This window comes from Triticum urartu, chromosome 2A (assembly GCF_056163025.1).
Source record: "Triticum urartu cultivar PI428250 chromosome 2A, HENAU_Tu73, whole genome shotgun sequence".
Taxonomy (NCBI): domain Eukaryota; kingdom Viridiplantae; phylum Streptophyta; class Magnoliopsida; order Poales; family Poaceae; genus Triticum; species Triticum urartu.
Genome location: NC_141874.1, coordinates 234,631,394 through 234,643,935, shown reverse-complemented (window position 1 = coordinate 234,643,935; position 12,542 = coordinate 234,631,394). Strand labels below are relative to the sequence as shown.

Sequence of the window (12,542 nt, the reverse complement as noted above, 5' to 3'; positions counted from 1 at the left end):
CATATAAGCAATGCGATGAAACTAACCTCAATGGAAAATAGCATTGTTCTAAATATTGTCCTGTATGAGTACATATAAAGGCATGTTAAGCACAACAGGCTAAACATCAACCAAATATATCCATGGTAGACAACATAATCTACAAACGATAGCTTCAGTGTGCAGGCTTAAGCACGCTAGTTAAGCAAAACAAGAAGTGGAAAGGTGTGTTAACTGCATTCAGCATAACATTTAAAAACAAGCAAATAGTCATTCAAATTGGTATTGTGAAGGTCTAAAGTACACTAGTTATTGTTAAAAAAATGAAAAGGCATGTTAACTACAATATCCTTAACAGCAACCAAATATCGTAATTCATAGTGGTATTGTTGAAACTATTATTGATGAAATTGAACTGCACGGCAAATAGTTGCACATATAGTGATCAAATTGTGAAGAACTGAAATAAACAAGGCATAAGGCCATCTCTAGCCGATCCTTTAAAAGTTAAAGGACTAAAACCCTTAGTGGATATATATATATATACTCCAGCAATTTTTTGCTGTTTCTAGTTGAGCCCCTAAACTTAATGTTGTAAACTTCAATTTGATCAAGTTCAAATAGGTTCAATCGAAATTAGCATGCATTCAAACATAAACATAGATAGTTTTGCATAAACGAACATAAAACATAAATTTAAACTAAGCTAAACTACTTTCAGTCGAAGTAGAGGTCGAGCCAATCCTTCCTAGTCAGGTACAGTGTGCCGCGAGCCGGCTTCAGGCCAGTGCCATCATCGGGGCCATTGGGGAAGACACTCCTCCACTCATCGATGTCGATCTCCTCGTCCTCGCCACCCACCTCGACGCCCTCCGCACCGCCATACTCGCCGCCTTTGACCTCATAATCGGAGGAGAGCGTGATAACCTCGCCACTCTCCGTGCCGGCAAAGATCGTCTGCTCTGCCTCCACGAGCTCCGGGTACTGCCAACGGAGCTCTTGCATGTAGGCCTCGTCGGCGGCCACAGCCTTGAGGCGCTCCCATGCCTCGCAGTCCTCCCGTGCCATAGCTGAGCACACCACCCTAGCTCCGGCGGAACGAGATTCACCAGACGTGTGCCGAAGGAGAAACTAAGCCTAGACACCGTGCTATGGTAGCGGACCTACGAGCGATCGTACTCTATGGCCGCGAGCTCGGCCGTGTGGAAGCTACCGAGCCACCGGCAGGTGTGGGTCTCCCGATCTGTAATCTTGGCCACCCACGTCCCCCACCGTCGCTGCCAGACCATGAGGTAGGACCTTGTCGGCTGCTGGGTAGGAGGGAGGACGGGGAAGTCATCGAACTGGCGTAGGGGCGCGACGGCGGGCAGATCGGGAGACCGGCGACAGCGAATCAATAAACAACCCGCCGATGACGACGGGGAGACCTCGGTGGCCACCTTGCCTGCGTCGGGCGAAGAGGTCGCGATAAAACTCTTTTTCGCCATTGGCTCCTCGAGCTCCCCGGCACATAGGCAGAGGTTTAGGATGGAGGCGGCGGCGACCTACCAATGGTTTCGGGGGTGGTGTGTGTCAGTGTGAGCGGAGGTTTGGGGAGTGTGTGGTGTGTGTGGAGGGGGGCAAGGTGGTGTTTGAGGAAAGACCGCGGCAACTAAAAACTTTACTAGGCGGGAGTAACAAGGCAGGGCTACTGAAAATTTGGATCAAGGGTGAGCAGATTTTTTTGTGATTGCGAGGGATGCAGAGGCAGGAGTAAAATGTCAGGGGCCGGGGCTACTGAAAATTTGAATCAAGGGAATGAAGGAGAGCGGGAGTAACAGACATCGCACACGGTCCGCACATACTAATCGTGTGCTATCAAACATTAAAACATTCCAAACGGTAGATATTTTTGAGATTACGAGGCAGTAGATATTTTCAAGACCGGGAGGCAAGCCTCGTGGATCCCAATCTACTGTGATGATGTGAGGGACTGTAGGGCACGGGTGTGGCACACGGGTAGTCTGACCGAACCATGTTTGTTGCGTACCCAATCGCAGACGGTTTCTACATCCAACTTGTGTGCTGTCTATAAATTTGGCAAAAAGAATAACACAGGAGAGGGTCAGAACACCAACACACTTGCATGTGGACCAAATATATGTATGAAAAGGGTGGTTTAATGTTCGAATACCCAATGCACAACTTTGATGTGGCACCTGTCGCACAAAATCATAGTATTGCTAGTCAGCCCCCCCCTACGAACCCCACTTCGTGTCAGCGCTAAGGGAATCCTAGCTACAAATGCATGCCCCCAAATAGCTAGGTCTAAAATCTCACCCTACCGTAACACAAAACCTATAGGAGTCCATCATATATACATGGTCAAACTTCCCCTTTTGCTTCCCGACAAAGGTGGGCTGTGTGCCGACCCACAAATGCGTGCTTGTGGCGCGAGAAGGGTTAGACCCCATGCGGGTGGCCCTACTATATGTATGAAAAGGGTGTGGTGTGTGATATTTAACTAGCATTCATAACTTTTGATGTGGCACGTGTGCCTCACAAATTAACCGGACTTCCCCGACCCCACGGAGGTTGTAGGTAGCGCGAAGTAGCCCCCCCCCCCCCCACACACACACGTCGGGGGGACGGCATCTCACCAAGACATACTATAATACGGACCAAGAAGAATCCAACTTGGTCGTACAACCTCTCCCCGCTCGTTGTTGGTCAAAGTGATGGACGCCCACACCGAGCAAGGGTTCACGACGCGTAGCATGCACTCAAACTTAATTAGGCTTGGAATGGGTCGACCTAATATACGGTAACTCGAAGCAAAGAAGAAGAATATATACACTCTGGTAACGTTTCTCGTCGTTGGTCGAAATGATGGACGTCCATGTGGGCCCACGAATATATATAGGCTTGCCACCCATAACCAAGCGAGTGAGAGTGTGTCCAAAGACAACCATTATTGCATGCGTGTGTCCCGAACATATTGATGGAGTGCATGCATATGTGTTGAATACCCGACCCAATGCACAACATTGATGTGGTGCATGCGTTGAAAATCGCACATGTCCCCACACAGAGCAAGAGGTCGTTCATGATGTGTCGTGTGCTTCCCCCCCCCTCGATCCAGCGGGATGGATTCATGTGTACAGATGTGCTATTATATGTATGTAATCTCACATCATGATCTATATCAAGACAAAACAAAAAATTAATCCCCTCCTAAGTCAAATTAGTTAACCTCTCTCGCGTTGTCGGTGAAAGTGATGGACCAAGCTGGTCACACCCCCTCGACACGTACTATATATACACCTAGTAACACAGCCCTAAAAGAATTACTCCTCCTTGTTCGTCAAACGCGTACCTCTCTCTCGTTGGGTCAAAGTGATGGACGACGAACTCATGGGCCCAACATAGAAGCGAAGCGTATGTCGCACGCGAGTGATCATCCTATATAGGACTACGTACCACTATCTGCATGCATGTGTCCCAAAGAGATGTTTGTCTGATGTTTGAATACGCAATGCACAATTTTGATGTGGCACCACGTATATAGGAAACCAAAAAGTCCCCACAGAGAGCATGAGGTTCATGACGCATGGCATGTGCTATCACTACAAAAAAATACACTTCCGTGATGATACGTGTTTGTCACAGTAGGTCACGTTTTCTGTCATGCATGTACATCCATGAAAAATTTATGATAGTATCAAGATAGTCATACATGTGTTGTCGTAGAAGTGTTCCATGACATTATCAAACTTATCATCACGGAAGTGTCCACTTCCATGACCATATATCGCATGTCACAGAAGTGCTTTCGTCAAGGGTGACCGACACGTGGCATCCATCGTAACGGAACGCCGTTAAGCTATCGGGTGCCGGTTTGGATCCGATAACCCGTTAACAACCCCGACCAATGGGGATTTTCCACGTGTAAAATCGTCATTGGCTGGAGGAAACACGTGTCGGCTCACCGTTGGGATAGATGTCATCCACTCATTGGACCCAAAGAGCCTATGATACGTCGACATGTGGCACGACCCAACAGAGGCCCATATAGGTTAAAAAGGCTGGCTCAGTCAAAGGCCCGTAGTACTTACTCAGGTACTAGTGGGCCATCCCAATAACAGCCTGCTTAATAAAGGCCCATTTACGGCCCGAAGCCAGATCTGGCCCGTTAATTGTTCGTTGAATATTTGGGCCCATTTACGACCCGAAGCCAGATCTAGCTCGTTAATTGTTCGCCGAATATTTGGGCCCAATTACAGCCCAGTTACTTTCGGCCTGTTAGAGGCCCGATGTAGACATGGGCCCATTTCAGCCCGGTGTGACTTTCAGCCTGGGAATGACCCGTGCTGCCCATGGGCCATATATGGTCCGATGGGACATCGGGCCCACTAATGGCCCATGATAAAGGTGGCAACAGTTAAGCCCAACGTGACTTTGGGCCTATTAAAGGCATGTCGCATAATTCGCCCCTTGATGTCTGTACTAAGCGTTCGGCCTCTTAAAGGCCCATGATATCGGTGGTCCAACTAAGGCCCGAGATATGTTTCGGCCTGGTAACTGCCGGTAATATAGCTGGGCCCCAAAAAGGCCCGGTCTACATTTCAGCCTGCTGAAGGCCCGTCGAAGACTAGTGAAAATTGAGGCCCAATATGCATTTCGTCCTGCTAAAGGCCCATGGTTTCATCTAGGCCGTAACAGGCCAGTACAATATTCAGCCTGTTAATGGCCCAACGCAACCTGGGCCAAACTAAGCACTGGGTCCACAAAAGGCCCAACTACAATATAGGCCAGTGTAAGTTGTGGGCCTCGCGCAAAGTGTGAAGGCCCCAATCATCTGGGCCCAAGAAAGATGCAGGCCGGCCCAATTGTGGCCCGCTAAACACCAGGCCCGTTAGAGGCGAATGTTTCGGCCCGGTCGACTACATCTGATTTTTTTTCAGATAGCGAATGATGGAAGTAACTAGTTGGAATTAAGAACAAACCCACTCTATACAATAAAGAAATTATGGCATAGTAACTAAGAATAAACATACACTATACAATAAAGGATTTATGGTATATTACATCCACTGGGCATCGAAGTTCACCACCAGTGATCATAAAGCGCAACGAAGAAGAAGATTACAAAAATTGCGCACCATTGCAGCGTAACAAAATAATACTAAACCGAGACCACTTCCAAGACAGTTCAAGAAAGGTTAGCCTTGCGCAGGAACTACTGCGCAAGCTGCTGAGCAAGGCTGTGAGACCGGCCTAGCATGTCAGTCATAGCTTCCATGTGTAGTTGTTTAGCGATGAGGTTCTCATTGGTGTTCTCCGCAATCTTTCTTAGAGATAGGACTTCAAGTCGAAGTTGAGTTGCAGAATGCATTTCTGCTAGAAGTTGGGACTGAAGAAGTCGAACAGATTCAGACAACGAATTCTGTGAGCTTATCTGACTGCTAGTCTCAAGTAACTTGAACACTGCATCAAGACAAGACTTTGGGGTTGTCTCGCTATCTTCAAGATGTTTTGCCTTCTTTGCTACAATATATGTTGGGTTTGTCGAACAGCCTACAACAGACTTGTGCATGCCATCAGGCATATCACCCTGAAACACAGCACAGAGATGATAGGTTTTGCACGCGTATAAACAAAGATGATAACTGTGCTGTCAATTCCATCCAATTTCAAATTACAAAATAAAGAGTAAGTTCAAAATATCAATAGCATAATTTGTCATTGTTCATAATGCGGGGAGCTTCACCAGACTACTGGATTACCATGTCAACATAACAAGCATAGATGAAGGGCAAAGAAAATCATTGTATCTATTTTGGTTTATCTGCATGACATGTTGTTCATATCATCAGCCACATCAGTAAGATAAAACAGGAGATGACAAGGTGCAAACGTGGGCTGCTTCACCACACACTGGATTATAGATCCACAAAAACAAGCATACATATAGGGAGTATTGAGTAATGTGCATGGTATGAATAAGGAATTTGGTTTTACAAGTAAAAATAGAACTTACGGTTCTTGCGAACATGCATTTTGGTAGAAACAGCAAACTAAACAGCAGTAAACGATAGGGAGTATGAGAAAATTAAACAGCAGTTGAGGATAAAGGCTTTAGAAGGACTGACTTACGTTAACAGTTAACACCGGATTTATAATGCCCTTCTCCATGTCAAGGGAAGGATAACTCAAGAATTTCAGCACAGAATCTTCTTCATAAGCATTGCCTGTACTCTACATTTTGTAGAGAATAATTATAGATATGATAATACTGGAAGGGATAGAGGATAATGAAGATAAGATGCAGATTGATGCTACATAATGAACTACCAATCCCTGGAAGTACAAGTATTACAGGACAAAATGTATGGACAAGAGCAATGGGCTACACTTCTGCACTGGCATTGTCTGTGTATTCTACTTTTTGGTCAGATTAAATATAGATCTGATCTTTTTTATTAAATGGTGGGCGAGGGAGATAATATGCAGAATGCTACACAATGAACCAATCCGTCTTCCCATAATACAAGAGTGTTTTGAACACTGGTGTACTGTACAAAACGTTCTTATATTATTTGACGGAGGGAGTAGCTGTTAATGTAAGTACAGTGATGGACGACGTTCAGTCCTTACAAGAGGACTGCAGAGCTAAACCTCTTCAAAAGCATTGGGTTGATTCTAAATTTATGTAAGAGTCCATACAGATCTTATAATGTCCACCGAGTGGACGATAACGAGGCTAACATGTGCAGTGATTCTACATAACCAAATAGCTATGGAAGTAAGTATGGTCATACAGGGCAAAAGGTACTCACAAGAGCAATGCAGTGTGCAGTATAGTTGCGAGATTCTGTGGTCCCTTGAGAACGAATGTTCTTCTGCTAACAGTTTTCGTACAAGTGAGACGTTAAGGCAAATGCAGAAACGTAGTTCAAATTGTGATGTGATATCATAGATAGTACCTTACGCCGCAGTCGAGACCAATGTGTAACAAGATTATTCCAGTCATCGTCGGATAAATGTAGCACCGGAGAATTTACAGAAATTTCGTTTAGAGGCTTGCCATCGAAGTGCACTTGCCTCAGGTAGGAATGGTACTTCATCAACGAGTGCTGGAAAAGCCCAACCAACCCTTGCTCGTCTTCACAATCCAGTTTGATCCTCGCCTATTTAAAAGAATGAAATCTTGTGTCTTCTGTTAGCAGAAACATATGCAGTAATGACCATGAATAACATTAGTACATTACTTACGCGTAAGTTGTGGAGGAAGACTAGAAATTGTTCTGTGTCTGCGGTATCATCTTTCCATGGAGAAAAGATGCGCACAAAGTTCCTGACAACAATATAAGCTTTGTCTTCTAAAGTGGTAAGAAATGGAACAGGGGTCCTATTTGCTGCAATTGGGGCTCTCTCTGGTTCGAAAAGCGATTTGGCAACTGGATTTGGTGTGCTCTTTGCTGGAATGGGGGTTTTGCATCATAGAGCTGGTGCTATGTCAACTGGCATAATCATAATGTTTGCGGCAGTTGGGGTCTGCTGAGTTGGGGCATCAGAAATGACCAGTGCATTAGGGCTAGAGTCTGCTAGAGTTGGGGTGAGGGAGTCCTGGATTAGGGGGTCTCCGGATAGCCGGACTATCTCTATTGGCCGGACTGTTAGACTATGAAGATACAAGATTGAAGACCTCGTCTCATGTCTGGATGGGAATCTACTTGGTGTGGAAGGCAAGCTAGGCAATACGGATATGGATACCTCCTCCTTTGTAACTGACCTTGTGTAACCCTAACCCTCTCCGGTGTCTATATAAACTGAAGGGTTTTAGTCCGTAGGACAACAAACATAACATACAATCATACCATAGGCTAGCTTCTAGGGTTTAGCCTCTCTGATATCGTGGTAGATCTACTCTTATACTACCCATATCATCAATATCAATCAAGAAGGACGTAGGGTTTTACCTCCATCAAGAGGGCCCGAACCTGGGTATAACATTGTGTCCCCTGCCTCCTGTTACCGTCCGGCCTAGACGCACAGTTCGGGACCCCCTACCCGAGATCCACCGGTTTTGACACCGACATTGGTGCTTTCATTGAGAGTTCCTCTGTGATGTCGCCGTTGGGCTTGATGGCTCCTACTATCATCGATAGCGATGCGGTCCAGGGTGAGACTTTTCTCCTCGGACAGATCTTCGTATTCGGCGGCTTTGCACTGCGGGCTAATTCGCTTGGCCATCTGGGGCAGATTGAAAGCTACGCCCCTGGCCATCAGGTTAGATTTGGAAGTTTGAACTACATGGCCGACATCCACGAAGACTTGATCTTCAACGGATTCGAGCCACAGCCGGGTGCGCCGCACTGTCACGATGGGTATGACCTAGCTCTGCCGCCGAACAGTACCCCAGAGGCCGCGCCCGCATCAGCTCCGACCCTTAGCTCGGAGCCAACTGCACCAATCAAGGACGGGTGGTTAGACACCGCCTCAGGGGCTGCAATCTCAACGGCAATCGAGCCGAACACCAGCCAAACCCTCTGCGCAGCCCATGACTCCAAGGTGCCGGACTCTTTTTCCGACTCTGAACCTCCCGTGCCCCTGCCAATCGAATCCGATTGGGCGCCGATCATGGAATTCACCGCCGCGGATATCTTTCAGCACTCGCCCTTCGGCGACATTCTGAATTCACTAAGGTCTCTCTCTCTCTGTCAGGAGAGCCCTGGCCGGATTATGGCCAACAGGATTGGGATGCGGACGACGAAGAAATTCGAATCCCACCCACTTCATAGCCACTGTCGATGATTTAACCGACATGCTTGACTTCGACTCCGAAGATATCGACGGTATGGACGACGATGTAGGAGACGAACATGAACCAGCACCTATAGGGCACTGGAAAGCCACCTCGTCATATGACATATACATGGTGGATACACCCAACGAAGGCAGTGGCGACGAGATAGCGGAGGATGACCCCTCCAAGAAGCATCCCAAACGCCGATGTCAGCGGAGCCGCTCTAAGTCCCGCCAAAGAAAAAGTGGTGATAACGGCACAGGAGATAATAACACTTCGAATAGTGCCAAAGACAACAACAATCCCCTCCAGCAAGAATTAGAGCAGGAGGATGAAGGAGCCAGCTCTCCTGAGAGAGCGGCAGACGAAGAGGAGGATGACAATTACATCCCCCCTCCGATGACGAGGCAAGCCTCAAGGACGATGAATTCACCGTACCAGAGGATCCCGTCGAACAAGAGCGCTTCAAGCGCCATCTTATGGCCACGGCAAATAGCCTGAAGAAAAAGCAGCAGCAGCTTCAAGCTGATCAAGATCTGCTAGCTGACAGATGGACTGAAGTCCTCGCGGCCGAGGAATATAAACTCGAGCGCCCCTCCAAGAATTACCCAAAGTGCAGGTTACTACCCCGACTGGAGGAAGAAGCGTATGATACGGCTGATCGGCCACCTCGTGGCCGCGATAGAGAGGCATTCCAGGCAAAAGCTCAGCCTCCACCCCGACGCCATTCAAATAAAAAGGCATGGGGAGATACGCCAGACCTGCGAGACATATTGGAGGACAAAGCAAAGCATGCAAGATCGATCTACGGATCACGACGGCGCACCACTCTGCGAGAAGATAAACGTCACGCCGGATATAGTAAAAGAAAATCCGACCGGGCCGAACACAGCAGGCAAGACAGAGGCGCCACACACCCCTTATGCTTCATAGACGAAGTAATGGAACATCAATTCCCAGAAGGTTTCAAACCTGTAAATATTGAATCATACGACGGCACAACAGATCCCGCAGTATGGATTGAGGATTTCCTCCTCCACATCCACATGGCCCGCGGTGATGACTTACACGCCATCAAATACCTCCCACTAAAGATCAAAGGACCAGCGCGGCATTGGCTTAACAGCTTGCCAGCGGACTCCATTAGTTGTTGGGAAGATCTGGAAGCCGCATTCCTCGACAACTTTCAGGGCACTTATGTGCAACCACCAGACGCCGACGACTTGAGCCACATAATTCAGCAGCCAGAAGAGTCGGCCAGGCAATTCTGGACTCGGTTCCTTACAAAGAAAAATCAAATCATTGACTGCCCGGATGCGGAGGCCTTAGCGGCTTTCAAACACAACATCCGAGACGAGTGGCTAGCCCGGCACCTTGGTCAGGAAAAGCCGAAATCTATGGCAGCTCTCATGACGCTCATAACCCGCTTTTGTGCGGGAGAAGACAGTTGGCTGGCTCGCAGCAATAACATATCAAAGGACCATGGTACCTCAGATACCTAGGACGACAATAGCAGGTCACGTCGCAACAAACATAAGCGCCGCATTAACAGCGAAAATACTGAGGATACGGCAGTCAATGCCAGATTCAAAGGCTCTAAACCCGGTCAGCGGAAAAAGCCATTCAAACAAAGTACGCCGGATCCGTCCAGCTTGGACCGTATACTCGATCGCTCGTGTCAAATACACAGCACCCCAGACAAGCCAACCTATCACACCAACAGGGATTGTTGGGTGTTCAAGCAGGCCGGCAAGTTAATTGCCGAAAACAAGGACAAGGGGCCGCATAGCGATGACGAGGAGGAGCCCCGGCAGCCGCACACTGGAGGACAGAAGAGGTTTCCCCCCAGAAGTGCGGACGGTGAACATGATATACGCAACCCAGATCCCCAAGAGGGAGCGGAAGCATGCACTCAGGGACGTGTATGCGTTGGAGCCAGTCGCCCCAAAGTTCAACCCATGGTCCTCCTGTCCGATCACCTTCGATTGCAAGGACCACCCCACTAGTATCCGTCATGGCGGATTCGCCGCATTGGTCCTAGACCCAATAATTGACGGATATCATCTCACTCGAGTCCTTATGGATGGCGGCAGCAGCCTGAACCTGCTTTATTAGGACACAGTGCGCAAAATGGGTATAGACCCCTCAAGGATCAAACCCACAAAAACGACCTTTAAAGGCATCATTCCAGGTGTAGAGGCCCATTGCACAGGCTCAATTACACTGGAAGTGGTCTTTGGATCCCCAGATAACTTCCGAAGCGAAGAGTTAATCTTTGATATAGTCCCGTTCCGCAGTGGTTATCACGCGCTGCTCGGGCGAACCGCATTTGCTAGATTCAATGCGGTACCACATTATGCATATCTCAAGCTCGAGATGCAAGGACCTCACGGAGTTATTACAGTCAATGGAAACACAGAGCGCTCTCTCCGAATAGAGGAGCACGCCGCAACCCTCGCAGCAGAAGCGCAAAGCAGCCTCTCAAGGCAATCAACCAGTTCGGCGCTCCAAAGCCCGGACACCTAAAAGCGCACTCAGAGCAATCGACAAATAGACCACCTGGCGTGATCTAAGCTCGCGTAGAAATACGGCGGCCACCCCAATCCCAGCCCAACGGCGAAACTCATGCCACGCGTACATAATTACCCATTAAAAATACCATGGGCACAGATGGGGAGGGGGGCACAACTGCGGCACGCCCCAATATGCGGCTTAAACCGCACTAGGGGCTCCTCGTTTGGTTATCTTTTTTTTCAGGGCCTAAATCTCTGGAAACACTGTCCGGCAGCACTATCACCGAACACATGATGCAACAACCAAGGAGGCAGACATCAACATCATACCACGGAATTCACAGGTGGATTACAGTAACGAGAGAAATATTCGATTTAATACCATTCCTCAGCTTGCCCTTGGAAGGGACATAGTCCTACTCTTTGCTTACCGCACTATCTATATCATTCTGCTTTAACGCAATTTTTTGAATAAAGAATGCATGACATTACGACTATTATTGCATTCTTGTCATATATATATATGTGTGTGTGTGTGTGTGTGTTCATTAATGATGCCTTGAAAACATACACTCTGGTACGGCCAATACACGAGGGGCTTACGTACCCCACAATACGGTGTGAAAAGTCCGAACACTTTCACAAGTGCGGCACCCCGAACTTATAGCATTATATGCATCAGCTCCGAATCATGTCTTTGGTCAAATGTTGGGTTTGCCCGGCTCCTATGTTTTGGTACCTTACGTTCCACTCTATCGGCTAAGGTAGCGCTAGGAGAACTACTGCGATTGTGCCCCGGTTCTGTTGGGTTCAGCACCTCAGTAGAGAAAGCTAAAACTGACTGTCATGATAAGGCGAGAGACTGGTCGCTGTTTGGCGAGGTTTTCGAGTCCCTAAAGACTTATGCCTCTTAGAGCGAGGGGTCGGCCCTGTCCGGCTTAAAGGCGTGTATCGCGCCCCAAATTCGGCCTTCCGAATACCAGGGGCTTCGCCGAAATTTAAAATTATAGAATTCTATGGCTAAGTGAGAGTGATAAAGCATTATTAGTCCGGTTGCCTTGTTCGTTGTGTTGAGCACCTCCCTCGAAGGACCCAAACATGGGAACAAGAGTGCTCAGGTTTACCCTGAACACCGCAGCACTCGTGGCATGGGGGCAGAAGCTGAGGACTAGCCATCTCTCAGATTATAAACAGCCAAACAGAAGGTAATATTTTAAATTCAAACAAGCGTTGCATAGCGCATATGAAACAAGTTTTCATAA

At 47.8% G+C, this 12,542-nt stretch overlaps 1 pseudogene; it reads right to left on the bottom strand.

Annotated features, from left to right (window-relative positions):
- Positions 1-1,142: 1,142 nt before the first annotated feature.
- The window catches only part of LOC147984677 (uncharacterized), a 77,032-nt pseudogene continuing 65,632 nt past the window's right edge, over positions 1,143-12,542 (bottom strand).